Source organism: Talpa europaea (assembly GCF_964194135.1).
Source record: "Talpa europaea genome assembly, chromosome: 8".
Lineage (NCBI taxonomy): Eukaryota > Metazoa > Chordata > Mammalia > Eulipotyphla > Talpidae > Talpa > Talpa europaea.
The window spans coordinates 122356387-122371657 of record NC_140075.1 but is presented as its reverse complement, the minus strand read 5'-3'; the positions used below and the strand labels follow the sequence as shown (position 1 = coordinate 122371657).

The 15271-nt window shown below is 65.5% G+C and overlaps 1 gene segment (V, D, J or C); it reads left to right on the top strand.

The window, feature by feature from the left end:
• Positions 1-2452: 2452 nt before the first annotated feature.
• Positions 2453-13895, top strand: LOC311175479 (immunoglobulin heavy constant alpha 2-like). The segment is given in 8 exons: positions 2453-2495; positions 2775-2908; positions 2976-3064; positions 4225-4379; positions 8812-9111; positions 9210-9542; positions 9656-9985; positions 13699-13895.
• The last annotated feature ends 1376 nt before the right edge of the window (positions 13896-15271 follow it).

Below are 15271 nucleotides of genomic sequence, written 5' to 3'. Positions count from 1 at the left end.
TGGAGACCTTCTCAGGTGAGCCCGCGGGAGGGCGGGGGGGAGGGCGGGGGGCGGGCTGGGGCTCACCCGGCCCTCCTGCGCCCCAGCCTGCTCCAGGAACTTCACCAGCCCCAGCGTGAGGCTCTTCCACTCCTCCTGCGACCCCAGCGGCGACACCAGCACCCCCATCCAGCTCCGGTGCTTCGTCTCCGGCTACCCCGGCACACACATCAGGGTCACCTGGCTGGTGGACGGGCATGAGCACGAAGACTTGAACACCTACACGGCCCCCGCGCAGCAGGAGGGCGAGCTGGCGTCCACCTACAGCGAGCTCAACACCACGCAGGGCCTCTGGGCGGCCCAGAGCACCTACACCTGCCAGGTCTCCTACCAAGGCTACACCTTTAAGGACGAAGCCCGCAAGTGCACAGGTGCGCCCAGCGCTCCCCAGCGTCCCCACCAGCGCTGCCCCCACCAGCGCCCCCACACCCCCGGGGCCCACACAGGGCAGGCCAGGGCCCAGCCTCACGCCCCCTCTGCTTGCTCACAGAGTCCGAGCCCCGCGGCGTGAGCGCCTACGTGATCCCACCCAGCCCCCTGGACCTGTATGTCCACAAGTCACCCAAGATCACCTGCCTGGTGGTGGACCTGGCCGGGGTCGACGGCATGACCCTGACCTGGTCCCGGGAGAGCAAAACCCCCGTGCGCCAAGACCCGCCGGTCACCAAGAAACACTTCAACGGGACGTTCAGCGTCACGTCCACCCTGGAGGTGGACATCAATGACTGGACAGAGGAAGAGACCTACCGCTGCACAGTGGGCCACCCAGACCTGCCCAGGGAGATCGTGCGCTCCATCACCAGGCCCCCAGGTGGGCGCAGGGCGGGCACACGGGCGCCGGGTGCGGGGCGGGCAGGGAGGTGGGAGGCGGGGCGGGGCCAGACCCCCGGCTGTGACCAGCACGCTGACCCCCCCTCCTCCCAGGCAAGCGCTCCAAACCGGAGGTCTACGTGCTCCAGCCGCCAGACGAGACCCAGGGCACCGGGGACAAGGTGACCCTCACCTGCCTGGTCCAGAACTTCTTCCCCGCGGACATCTCCGTGCAGTGGCTGCAGAACGACAGCCCCGTCCCGAGGGAGGAGCAGGCCACCACGGGGCCCCGCAGGACCGGCGGCCCCGTCCCCGCCTTCTTCGTGTTCAGCCGCCTGGAGGCCAGCCGGGCCGCCTGGGAGAAGGAGGACAGATTCACCTGCCGCGTGGTGCACGAGGCCCTGCCCACGACCAGGATCCTGGAGAAATCGCTGTCCAAGCCCCCCGGTAAATGACGCCACCAGGACCGCGTCCTGCTGCGCAACGCCCCAATAAACAGTCTGCCGCATGATGCTCCAGGCCCTTCTTGGGGGGGCTGCGCAGGGGCCCAGGAGAGGGGCAGGGTGGGCCAAGACTCGCCCCCGCCCCACCCCTGTGAGGCCTGCTGCCCTGAGAGCAGAGGGAGGTCGGGGCAGGGACCCCGGAGACCCTACGGAGGCCCCAGAGGCCTGGCCTCCGCCCCCTGCGCCCTGCTGACCCCTGGTCACAGTCAAGCCCCAAAGGCAGGTCAGACACCCCCACGCAGACCTGGTGCCCCACCCCTGGTCCCGCAGCACCCCCGGTGCCTGGGGCCAGGCGGAGCCCCCATCAGAGCCCCCTCTGCCTTCTGCCTCCCACCCCGCATCCACCCAGGATCCATCCCGCTGCCTGCTGTGCCCACGCCCACCCACTCACACCGGCCAGCCCCACACACGCCCGGCCCCACGGCCACCCAGCACCCCCACACACCCGGCCCCACAGCCACCCAGCACCCCTGGCACCACAGGTGGCCGCAGCCCTCCTAGTGCTCCCCTGAGCCCCGGCCGCACCTTGGCCAGCAGCCCAGACACACCGGCCACCCCAGCCGGAGCCCAGACGGAGCCCAGCCGGAGCCCAGCCGCCCACCGGACCCCACTCCAGCCCAGCCCCAACCCCAGCAGTGCAGCAGGGACAGACACACAGACACATGGATACACATGCTGACACGTGCACACGTGGAAACACATGGACACGCGGGCATACCGAGACACATGGACAGACACACACACAGAGACACATGGACACACGTGGACACACAAGGACATACGGGCACACACAGACACACATGGACACATGGACACACATGGGCACACACAGACACACATGGACATGCGGACACATATGGACACACATGGACACATGGACACATGTGGCCACATGGGCACCCACAGATACGTATGGACACTTGGGCACACATGGACACACATGGACACACGGGCACACAGAGACATACATGGACGCGTAGACACACATGGGCACACACAGACACACATGGACACGTGGACACACAGACATGCGGGGAAGGCAGGGTGACCGCCAGGCCACATGCAGCCCCACACCAGCCCCATGGCCGAGGGCCACGCTGATGGCCCCTGCTGGAGCCAGGGGCCCCTGGGGAGGCGGCCCAGGTGGGCCAGGACCTGGCGGGGATCCACAGAGCCAAGCAGGCCCAGGGCTGGGCTGCCCCTCAGCCACCAGCGATGGCCAGCTGAGGAGCCACGACCCTCCCACTGGCCGTGGCGGTGCCACCAGGCCAGTGGCCAGCGCCGGGGCCTGTGGGGCTGAGCGGGGGCGTGGCAGGAGTCCGCCTGGGGCCGGTGGGCCAGGAGGGAGCAGGCAGGCAGGGCCCCGGTCTGCGGGCAGAGCCTGAGGCTGGCCGAGCGGAGCTGACCCCGTCTCCGCCGCAGAGCTGGACCTCGCCGAGCTGTGCGTGCAGGAGCCTGAGGGCCAGGAGCTGGACGGCGCCTGGGCCGGCCTCCGGGTATTCGCGGTGCTCTTCCTGCTCAGCGTGGCCTACGGCGCGGCCGTCACCGTGCTCAAGGTGGGCCCCGGCCCGGGCGGCGGGGCGGGCGGGCGCAGGCGGCCGAGTCTCACACGCGCTCCCGCAGGTAAGCTGGGTCTTGGCGGCCGAGCAGCAGGACGGGCCTCCAGGCCCCCACGACTACACCAACGTGCGGCCCGCGGCCACCCGCACCCCGCAACACCCCCGCTGCCTGCTCTGTCCCTGCGCCTGAGGTGGTCCGGCCGGCCTGGAAGACGCCACTGCAGCCCCCACCCCACCGCACCACCGGAACAGGCGAGGGTGCCGCCCACCTGGCTTCCTGGCCCCTGGGGAGGACCCGTCTCGCTGAGCCCCGGGGCGAGCGCCCCAGGCCCCTCGCTGTGGGCTCAGAACCTCCACTCGGGTCACCTTCCAGCCCAGAATCCCTGCCCCGCTTCCCAGGCTGACCGCCCTGCCCCTGCCTCCTCCCCTGCCCAGGCTGACCGGCAGGCCCCTGGGCAGCTGGAGGGGTTCCCACAGCAGAACACACCCCAGGGGTCTGCCCCAGGTGCCCAGCCCTCCCCGGCTATCCTCTGGGGGGGTCGTGGGGGTGGGAGGCAGAGGCTCTGGACTGGTGGGGGGCAACTTGGTGGACCCAGGTAGCTGGCCTCAGGCATCCCTATGACCCTGGGGCCCGGGAGCCCCGCTCAGCCCGCGTCAGGTCCCCAGCCCAGATGGACACCCCTGCCCACGTGTAGTAGCAGCAACACCTCCGGCTGCTCCTGTGGTCAGGTCCACGGACAGGCTGCAGAGTCCCGAGGGCAGCGTCAGTCTTTGGACTCGGTCACCACACCCAGCAGCCAGCCCATGCATGGGCAGCGAGGCCAGCACCTCAGAAGGAAGCTCGGGGCCAGCAACAGAGGCCACCATGGGGATGGACACTGGGCTGTGGCCGCCCTCAGGAGGAACGACGGACTCTGCTGGACAGACCCACCCCCAAGGGCCTCTGTGAAGCTGGCACAAGCGAGGGAGACACCCCAAGGCTGTGGGCACCCGAGGGACAAGGAGCGCTCAGAGCCAATAAAAAGGGGCTGGTGACGGCAGCGAGAGGGTCTCAGTCATGAGGAAACCCGGGCTAAGGGGGGGGACCAGCGCCTGAGGTCGCCGCTGAGGCCGGCTGGGGCCGGAGCCCGCCCAGAACCAATACCCAGAACTGCCGGCCGCCGCCGGGGACTGCAGCCCATCTGGAGACAGGTGCCAGGCGGCACGGGGAGGGCGTGCCAGGGCAGGCTGCGTGGACTCACGCTCGGACTCACACTCGGGCACTCAGACTCACAGTAGGACTTGCACTCAGACCCACACTCACTCACACCCAGACACACAGTCCCGGGGAAGCGGCCCCAAGCCTCCCACAAGGTCTTCCGTGACCAGCGGGACCTCCCAGGCTGCCTGGACACCCTCGCCGGCCTGCTGGGCTCACAGCCCAACCCCGCACCGTCTCGCACAGGGGTAGTCCCCGGCGGAGGGAGACGTGAGGCCCCACCTAGAGGGTGGCAGAGGCCACAGTCACAGGCGGCCCTGGGACAGCTGCCTAGGGGGTGCTGCGGGCACCGCCCGTCTAGCCCCAAGGGCTGACACCACCTGGGGGTGTCCGCCCAGTGGGCACTGCCCAGATGCCCTCCTCTGGCCACCTCCTCCCCGCCCCAGGCCGGCCCAGCTGAGCGCCTGGGGAGGACTGGCCGGCCATGCACCCAGCACAGGGTCTCCGCGCCTGCGTGTGCGGCTCTGCCAATGGCCTCCGGACCTGCTGGCACCAGAGCTTCTGTGCCAAAGAAGTGAATGCGTGGGTGGGCACAGTGCAGACCCAGGAGGGGTCTGGCCCTGGTGCCCGGCAGCGTCTCAGCATGTCTGCAGAGCCCAGGCAGGCCCAGTGACGCCACAGAGGCTGCCGGCTGCCCAGCCAGCAGGCCCCAGGCCTAGGCGGCCGACCCCATGGAGCCACCCTAGCCCATTAGACGGCACAGGTAAGCCCGCTCGGGACCCTGCCCCCACTCCTGACCCAGGGTCCTGTGGCTGCAATGCCCACGAGGCTGCCCCGCTGCCCGTCAGCACAGCCCATGCCACATGCAGCCTCGTGGCCTCCCGGGCAGACTCCCGGCCTCCTGGCCCCGGCCACACACACCTGGCCCCACCACAGCCAGACCACAGACCAGACATGACGTGGCGAGGCGGCCACGCCGGCGGGGCAGGAAGTGGGCAAGCGACCCCGAGGGGGCCAGACAGCCGCGGCTCTCCCGGGAGCCCCAGCAGGCCCAGCCTCGCCTGCGACCGGCCCAGAGCCTCGCCAGCCCCCGGCCCAGCTCACTCCTCTCTGGACAGGCGAGCAGGCCACCTGCGGCGTGGGACACTGGCCCGGGAGGCCTGGCCTCTCAGCCCAGCAGACTTGTCAGCAGCCAGACGGGTGGATCTTGGGGGTTCCCACCCCAGCCTCTCCTCGGCCAGGCCAGTCTGCACCCCAGGAAGAACAGGGCGGGAGCAGACATGGGGAGGGATGCCAGGCGGACACAGGACCCCAAGGCACAGGAGGCTCCTGACCTCAGCACGGTGCACTGGGAGACAGGGTGACTGGGTGGGCCATGGGGTACACTGGGAGACGGGGCAGGATGAACTGAGCTGAGTTGACTGGGCTGAGCAGGACTGCGGAATGGGCCGGGTTGCATCAAACTGAACTGAACTGGTCTGGGCTGAGGCTGAATTGAGCTGGTTTGAACTAAACTCACCTGGCTCAGCTGGGCTGAATTGGGCTGAGCTGGGCTGAGGTGGGCTGGATTGACCTGGGCTGAGCTGGGTGAGCCGAGCTGGGTGAGCTGAGCTGGGCTGAGCTAGGTTGGGTGGAGCTAGGTGAGCTGAACTAGGTTGGGATGGGTTGACCTCAGCTGAGCTGGGTTGGGTTGAGCTGAGCTGGGCTGGGCTGATCTGGGCTGAGCTGAGCTGGGCTGAGCTGGGTTGAGCTGAGCTGGGTTGGGTTGACCTGGGCTGAGATGGGCTGGGCTGGGCTGAGCTGGCTGAGCTGGGCTGAGCTGGGCTGAGCTGGGCTGAGCTGGGCTGAGCTGGATTGGGTTGAGCTGAGCTAGGTTAAGCTGGGTGAGCTGAACTGGGCTGAGCTGGGTTGTGTTGAGCTGGGTGAGCTGGGCTGAGCTGGGCTGAGGTGAGCTGGGCTGGGCTGGGCTTGGCTGAGCTGGGCTGAGCTGGGTTGGGTTGAGCTGGGTTGGGTTGAGCTGGGTTGGGTTGAGCTGGGGTGAGCTGAGCTGGGTGGGTTGACCTGGGCTGAGTTGGACTGAGCCGGATTGGGTTGAACTGAGCTAGGTTGAGCTGGGTAAGCTGAACTGGGCTGAGCTGGGTTGGGTTGAGCTGGGTGAGCTGAGCTGGGTTGGGTTGAGCTGGGAGAGCTGAGCTGGGTGGGTTGACCTGGGCTGAGCTGGGCTAAGCTGGGCTGAGCTGAGCTGGCTGAGCTGGGCTGAGCTGGGTTAGGTTGACCTCAGATGGGCTGGGCTGAGCTGGGTTGGGTTGAGCTGGGTGAGCTGAGCTGGGTTGAGCTGAGCTGGGTTGGGTTGACCTGGGCTGGGCTGGGCTGGGCTGGGTAAGCTGAACTGGGCTGAGCTTGGTTGGGTTGAGCTGGGTGTGCTGAGCTGGGTTGAGTTGAGCTGGGTCAGCTGAGCTGGGTGGGTTGACCTGGGCTGAGCTGGGCTAAGCTGGGCTGAGCTGAGCTGGCTGAGCTGGGCTGAGCTGGGTTGGGTTGACCTGAGCTGGGCTAGGCTGAGCTGGGCTGAGCTGGGTTGGGTTGAACTGGGTGAGCTGAGCTGGGTTGGGTTGACCTGGGTTGGGTTGACCTGGGCTGGGCTGAGCTGGGCTGAGCTGGGTTGGGTTGAGCTGAGCTAGGTTGAGCTGGGTAAGCTGAACTGGGCTGAGCTGGGTTGGGTTGAGCTGGGTGGGCTGAGCTGGGTTGGGTTGAGCTGGGTGAGCTGGGCAAGCTGGGTTGGGCTAAGCTGGGTGAGCTGAGCTGGGCTGAGCTTGGTTGGGTTGAGCTGGATGAGCTGAGCTGGGTTGGGTTGGGTTGAGCTGGGTGAGCTAAACTGGGCTGAACTGGGTTGGGTTGGGTTGAGCTGGGTGAGCTAAACTGGGCTGAGCTGGGTTGGGTTGAGCTGGGTTGAGTTGGGCTGAGTTGAGCTGAGCTGGGTTGAGCTGAGCTGGGTTGGGTTGACCTGGGCTGAGCTGGGCTGGGCTGAGCTGGCTGAGCTGGGCTGAGCTGGGTTGGGTTGAGCTGAGCTAGGTTGAGCTGGGTAAGCTGAACTGGGCTGAGCTGGGTTGGGTTGAGCTGGGTAAGCTGGGCGAGCTGGGTTGGGCTAAGCTGGGTGAGCTGAGCTGGGCTGAGCTGGGTGAGCTGGGCTGAGCTGGGCTGAGCTGGGCTGGGCTGAGCTGGGTTGGGTTGAGCTGGGTTGAGCTGAGGTGGGTTGAGCTGAGCTGGGTGGGTTGACCTGGGCTGAGTTGGACTGAGCCAGGTTGGGTTGAGCTGAGCTAGGTTGAGCTGGGTAAGCTGAACTGGGCTGAGCTTGGTTGGGTTGAGCTGGGTGAGCTGAGCTGGGTTGGGTTGAGCTGGATCAGCTGAGCTGGGTGGGTTGACCTGGGCTGAGCTGGGCTGAGCTGGGCTGAGCTGGGTTGGGTTGACCTGAGCTGGATTGGGCTGAGCTGGGCTGAGCTGGGTTGGGTTGAGCTGGGTGAGCTGGGTTGAGCTGAGCTGGGTTGGGTTGACCTGGGCTGGACTGGGCTGAGCTGGCTGAGCTGGGTTGGGTTGAGCTGAGCTAGGTTGAGCTGGGTAAGCTGAACTGGGCTGAGCTTGGTTGGGTTGAGCTGGTGAGCTGAGCTGGGTTGGGTTGGGTTGAGCTGGGTGAGCTAAACTGGGCTGAGCTGGGTTGGGCCGAGCTGGGTGAGCTGAGCTGGGCTGAGCTGAGTAAGCTGGGCTGGGTGATCTGGGCTGGGCTGGGCTGAGCTGGGTTGGGCTGAGCTGGGTTGGGTTGAGCTGGGTGAGCTGGGTTGGGTTGAGCTGGGTCGGGTTGAGCTGGGTGAGCTGAGCTGTACTGAGCTGAGCTGGGTTGGGTTGAACTGAACTCGGCTGGGCCGAGCTGGGCTTGCTGGGCTGAGCGATTTGAATTGGGCTGATGTGGACTGGGCTGAGCTGGGTTTAGTTGAGGTGAAAGGGGCTGAGCTGAGTGGGCTGCCCGCGGCTGGGCTGGGCTGGGTACTGATAAATGATGGCAGAGCTCCTAGTGCCCCTGCACATCTTGGGATACATGAAGCTCTGCAGCCTGCGGGTGCATAACTCTTATGCTGTCAGTGTTGGTGGATAATGGGGTGGTGCGGGCAGAACACTCCCAGAGCCGCAGTGTTCAGGAAAGAACCCAGATGATAGGCTGGATTGGCTCTGGGGCCTGAGAGGCCGAGGCTTCTGGGGCTGCCTGTCGGGACGGGCTGAGCGTGGTTGGGTTGAGCTGGGTGAGCTGAGCTGGGTTGGGTTGGGTTGGGTTGGGTGGGTGTGGCTGGCGACTGGGACCCTGGCGGGCCAGGGACCTGCGAGCACTGTGCCCCCTCAAGGCCCCCCAGGCAGCCCTACCCCCGTTTGGGGCCCTGAGGCCCAAGCACTTGGCAGAACCAGCTGGTCAGAGGGAGCGTCATGGCTGCCCGGGGCTCTGTGCCCAGGCAGGGGCGGTGCCCAGGGGCCTCTCGGAAGCAGTGTGCAGCCCGCACCCGCCCTGACCCTGGGCACAGCGTGCAGCATGGTGGCCTGGGCCGGTCACTCGCCCTGTCTGCTGGTGTCCTCCAGTGTGGCGCAGCGGCCCCAAGGGCAGCGGCTCGGCCCCGGCCCCACCCTCCGCAGGCCACTGTCTGACAGGGCCCCTGTGTTGCAGCGACCAAGACCAACCCCACCGTCTTCCCGCTGACACTGCCCGACTCGGAGAAGGCCGAGTCCGTGGTCATCGGCTGCCTGGTCCGCGGCTTCATCCCTTTGCCCGCCAAAGTGACCTGGGACCACAGCGGAAATGATGTGACCATCAGGGACTTCGTGCCCACGCAGCCCGGCACCGGGGGTCTGTACACCATGAGCAGCCAACTGGTGGCGCCCACCAAACAGTGCCCGAAGTCCGGCACCATGCACTGCCAAGTGCAGCACTACGGCTTCAGCAAGACCCTGGACGTGACCTGCCGAGGTCAGAGCCGGGCCCGGCCCCGGCTGCAGAGGGGGCAGGTGGGAGGGGAGGGACGGAACAGGGGTACTGACCACCCCCTTCTCTCTCTGCTCCAACAGAGCCGTGCCCAAAGTGCCCCATACAGACCTGCCAGCCCCGCCTGGCGCTGCAGGAGCCCGCCCTCGAGGACCTGCTGATGAAGTCCGAGGCCAACCTCACCTGCACACTGAGCGGCCTGAGGGACCCCAAGAACGCCACGTTCACCTGGAACTCCCTGGGCGGGACAAATGTCGTCCAGGGGACGCCCGAGCTTGACTCCTGCGGCTGCTACAGAGTGTCCAGCTACCTGCTTGGCTGCGCCGACCCCTGGAACAAGAAGGAGACCTTCACCTGCACCGCCTCCCACCCTGAGCTGCAGCAGCCACTCAGCAAGTCCATCTCCAAGTCCGCAGGTGCGCCAGGCCCAGCCCTGCCCGCAGGGGCCCTCACTGGCCTCCTCCAGCCCTGGGGTGGGGGCGGGGCCCTTTGCCACCTGCCAGGCCCTGACCCCCCTCTCCACCCGCAGGCCCCATCCACGTACCCCAGGTGCACCTGCTGCCGCCGCCGTCGGAAGAGCTGAGCCTCCAGGAGCAGGTGACGCTCACCTGCATCGTCCGCGGCTTCAGCCCCAAGCAGGTGCTGGTGCGCTGGCAGCACGCGGGCCGGGAGCTGCCCCCGGAGGATTCCCTGACCTTTGGCGCCCAGCTTGAGCCCGGCCAGAAGGACACCTACGCCGTGACCAGCCTGCTGCGCGTGGACCCCGAGGCCTGGAGGCAGGGGGACAACTTCTCCTGCTTGGTGGGCCACCAGTCGCTGGAGGAGGGCTTCACCATGAAGACCATCGACCGCATGGCGGGTAAACCCACCCACGTCAACGTGTCCGTGGTCGTGGCGGAGGCGGACGGGGTCTGCTACTGAGCCGCGCAATAAACTCCAGCCGCAGCAGCCTGCGCTTGTCGTGCCGCCGCCGCGCGTCCTCCGGGCCGGGCGCCCGAGCTTCCTGCCCAGCTTGGCGCGGGCCCTGCGCTGCGGGAGCCTGTGTGCGCGCGAGTCTGAGTGTGCGCGGGAGTGTGCGCGCGAGTCTGAGTGTGCGCGGGAGTGTGCGCGCGAGTCTGAGTGTGCGCGGGAGTGTGCGCGCGAGTCTGAGTGTGCGCGGGAGTGTGCGCGGCTGCGGGTGGCCGGCGAGGCGCGGCGCCAGCACCTGTGCTAGGAAAGTGCCCCGGGGCGGGGCGGGGGGCAGGGAGAGGCGCAGACGGGGTGCAGGCCAGGCTTCCCCCACGCCCCGCGGGCACACACGCCCCCAGGTGCTCACGCACACGCCCCCCCATGCCCACACACACACTCCCAGGTGCTCACACACACACAGCTGCTCACACACACGCAGGTGCTCATACACACGTATTCACACACGCCCTCCCAGGTGCTCTCACACTCACAGGTGCTCACACACACACACACACACAGGTGCCCTCCCAGCTGCTCACACACACACACAGGTGCTCACACACACAGGTGCCCTCCCAGCTGCTCACACACACACAAATGCTCACACACACAGGTGCTCACACACACGTGTTCACACACGCCCTCCCAGGTGCTCACACACACACAGGTGCCCTCCCAGCTGCTCTCACACACACACACACAACTGTTCACACATGTACTCCCAGGTGCTCTCACACACACACAGGTGCCCTCCCAGCTGCTCACATACACACACAGGTGCTCACACACACCTGTTCACACACGCCCTCCCAGGTGCTCACACACACACACAGGTGCTCACACACACAAGTGCTCACACACACCCTCCCATGTGCTCTCACACACAGGTGCTCACACACACACACAGGTGCCCTCCAAGCTGCTCTCTCACACACACACACACAGGTGCTCACACAACACACACAGATGCTCACACACACCCAGGTGCTCTCACACACACACAGGTGCTCACACACACACACAGGTGCCCTCCCAGCTGCTCTTTCACACACACACAGGTGCTCACACACACACACCCAGGTGCTCGCACGCACACACACAGAGATGCTCACACACACAAACAGGTGCTCACACACAGGTGCTCACACACACCCTCCCAGGTGCTCACACACAGGCACACATACAGGTGCTCACACACACACAGATGCTCACACATGCCCTCCCAGGTGCTCACACACATAGGTGTTCACACACACACCCTCCCAGATGCTCACACACACAGGTGCTCACACACACACACAGATGCTCACACACGCCCTCCCAGGTGCTCACACACACACAGGTGTGTTCATAAACACACCCAGTTGCTCACACACACACACACAGATGCTCACACACACCTTCCCAGGTGCTCACATGCACACATACACAGGTGCTCACACACACCTTCCCAGGTGCTCACACACACAGGCACACATACAGGTGCTCACATACACAGGTGCTCACACACACACAGGTGCTCACACACGCCCTCCCAGGTACTCACACACACAGGTATACATACAGGTGCTCACACACACACAACCTCCCAGGTGCTCACACACACACACAGATGCTCACACACGCCCTCCCAGGTGCTCACACAAACACACCTGGGTGTGTGTGAGCATCTGTGTGTGTTGTGTGAGCACCTGTGTGTGTGTGTGTGTGAGAGAGCAGCTTGGAGGGCACCTGTGTGTGTGTGTGAGCACCTGTGTGTGAGAGCACATGGTGTTCACACACACACCTTCCCAGTTGCTCACACACATACACAGATGTTCACACACACCCTCCCAGGTGGTCACACACACACACACAGGTGTTCACACACATGCCCTCCCAGGTGCTTGCGCACACAGGCACACATACAGGTGCTCACACACACAGGTGCTCACAAACACACACTCTCCCAGGTGCTCACACGCACACACAGGCGCCCTCCCAGGTGCTTGCACACACAGGCACACCGCTGAGCCCTGCAGGTCCGCGATGTTGCCAGCCCAGACTCAGCTCCAGAAACACAAGTGGAGCCCCTGCCTGCCCCCAGCCTGTTTCCCCTTGAGTGTCCCCGTGTGCCCAGCGGGGTCAGCGCAGGGCTGGGTTCCAGGCCCCTCAGGGACTCCTGCTCCCTGCCGGCCACCAGACTCACATCTGAGCTCCACCCTGGACAGGGCGCAGGGCAGGGGAGGCGGCAGAGACAGCTCCCCCAGGGCAGCTCTGCAGCTCCTGCTTGGGATCCCGGCCGTCAGGCAGGGGACCACCAGGACCGCTGTGGACCCTGGCACAGGACACCACCAAGGGGCAGAGGCCCAGGGTCTCCTCCCAGACACCTGCCTCCCCAGGACACTGACCTGGCCTTCCTCTGTGCCCACAGCCAGGTGCAGGGGAGAGCCCACCCCTGGCCATTGCTCCCCTATTGAGAGTCGAGTCACCAAAGGGAACTAAGAAGTGGATTAATGAGAAAGGGCTGCACAGGGAAGGAGCCACAGCCACCAGGGGCCCGGACCTCCCCAAAAAAGGAGCACCCTAAAGAGATGGAGAGGGAGAGCCAGCCTGGGTGGGAGTGGGGGACAAACCAACAGATGGACAATGGCAGATTGGCAGATAGATTATAGGACCTACAATGGATGGAAGGACAGACAGACATGTAGATGGACAGATGGGAGATGGGTGAATGGAAGGATGGACAGACAAAAAGATGGATGGATGGAGGATGGATGGATGGATGGAGGATGATGATGGATGGATGGAGGATGGATGGATGGATGGATGACAGATGGATGGATGATGGATGGAGGCTGGATGGTGAGTGGATGGATGGATGGATGGATGGAGGATGGATGATGGATGGATGGAGGATGGATGATGGATGGATGGGTGGGTGGATGAATGGATGGAGAATGGATGGATGGATGGATGATGGATGGATGGATGATGGATGGAAGATGGATGGAGGCTGGATGGTGGATGGGTTGGGGTGTGGATAAAGGGTGAGTGGGTTAATGATTGTGCGTGCCTTTATATGACAAGCAGATCCGAATCCCGTTAAACATGAATCCCGCAGCCCTGGCCCTGGGGCGTCAGGACTGCCCGTGCTGGTTGCCGTTCCCTCGCTCCCTCGGCCCTCCTTGGCTTCCCTTGGGCTTCTTGCAGCTTCTCAGTTTCATCCCCTGGGGGGGCAACAGAGACCCTGGTTACCCGCCTCTGGCCCCCGAGACACTGCACTACTAACTCAGGTCTGGTCCCAGCCGGGAACACGTGGTGACAGGCAGGTCTGGTCCTCTGGCCCCACTCGGGGTCCAGGACAAGGCCAGTCTGCTGGGGTCCGCCTCCTACCCCCCAGGAGCCCCCGGGCCCTGGTGAGGGCTTGCTGTGTAGACTAGGCCTTGGGTCCAGGCTCTCCTTCGAGCGGCCGTGTCACCCACCAGGCCAGGCCCCTCCCCAAGATCTCAGACACCGGGGACCTGCAGCGTCTCCAGAGCTCAAGGTCCCAGCCTCTGTCCCGGGGCCTGAGGCACTGCCCGAGAGGGGCCCAGTGCGGGCGGCGGGCAGGCAGCCCCACACAGGATGCGGTGTGTCTTCCAGACAACTCAAAGTCACCCCTCTGCGTGATGCTGGACCTGCTGCAGGACAGCCTGGAGGAGGACGCGCCAGGGGCCAGCCTGTGGCCCACCACCGTCACGCTGCTCACCCTCTTCCTGCTGAGCCTCCTCTACAGCACAGCACTGACCGTGACGAGCGTCCGGGCGCCCCCCCACAGCAGGGAAGGTCCCCAGTACTGAGCGGGAGCCCGCTGGGCACAGGTGGGTGGCCGGGAGGCACAGCGGGTTCACACTGCAGGGCCTCGGCTCCCAGATCAGATGACCCCACTTCATGGTGGGTCCCCAGAGATGACCCCTCAGGCACCGGGATGCAGGCAGACCTGGGGTCAGAGCCCAGGGCACCCTGGCCAGTCGGTGCTGGGGTCCGCCTCCCACCCCCAGGAGCCCCCAGGCCCTGAGCCCTCTTGTGCTTGCAGGGAGGAGCCTCCTGGAGCCCCGAAGATGCCCCCCAGCCTGCTCAGCGGCCCCTCCTCCCACATGGACCTTCCCAGTGCAATAAACTGTTCTCGGAGACAAAGACTGTCTGACTCTGGGCACAGGGTTGTGGGGGAGGGAGGAGGAGGCCTGAGGAGGGCAGGGCAGAGAGGGCAGGGGAGCGTCGAGGAGAGAGGGCGGGGAGGAAGCGTCCAGGAGCAGGTGCTTTCCACTTGTCGGGCGGGGTCCGCGCCATCACGGGGTCCCCTTGCATGACCCTGACCTGGGGCTTCTTTAGGCCAATGGCTGGTGTGGCTAAAGATAAGAGCAAGATCTGCCTGGACAACACCCAGCGCTGGGTGGGTCTTGGACACTGAGCCTCGTCCTGGTTCTGACCCCTGGACCCTGGCCTCCATAACAGAGGCCCAGTCCTCATCACTGGGCCTGCTCACTGAGCCTGGGCCTGGTCACTGGGCCTGGGCCTGGCCACTGGGTCTGGGCCTGATCACTGAGCCTGGGCCTGGTCACCAGGTCTTGTCCTGGTCACTGGGCCCGGTCACTGAGTCTGAGTGCAGTCACTGAGCCTGGTCCCGGTCACTAAGCCTGGGCCTGGTCACTAAGCCTGGGCCTGGTCACTGAGCCTGGGTCTGGTCACTGGGTCTAGGCCTGGTCACTGAACCTGGGCCCAGTCACTGAGCCTGGCCAATTCACTGAGCCTGGACCTTGTCACTGGGTCTGCTCCTGGTCACTGAGTCTGACCCTGGTCACTGGGTCTAGGTCTGGCCACTGAGCCTGGTCCCGGTCACTGGGCCTAGCACTGGTCACTGAGCCTGGGCCTTGTCATTGGGTCTGTTCCTGGTCACAGGGTCTGGGCCTGGTCACTGAGCCTGTGCCTGGTAAATGGGCCTGGGCCTTGTCACTGAGTCTGGTCCCGGTCACTTGGCCTGGGCCTGGTCACTGAGGCTGGGTCTTATCACTGGTCCTGGTCACTGGTTCTGGTCTTGGTCACTGGTTCTGGTCCTGGTCACTGAGCCTGGGCCTGGTCACTGAGCCTGGGCCTGGTCACTGGGCCTGGGGCTGGTCACTGGGCCTGGGGCTGGTCACTGGCCTGGGTCCAGGTCCTGGTGCCATTGGCCCCAAGC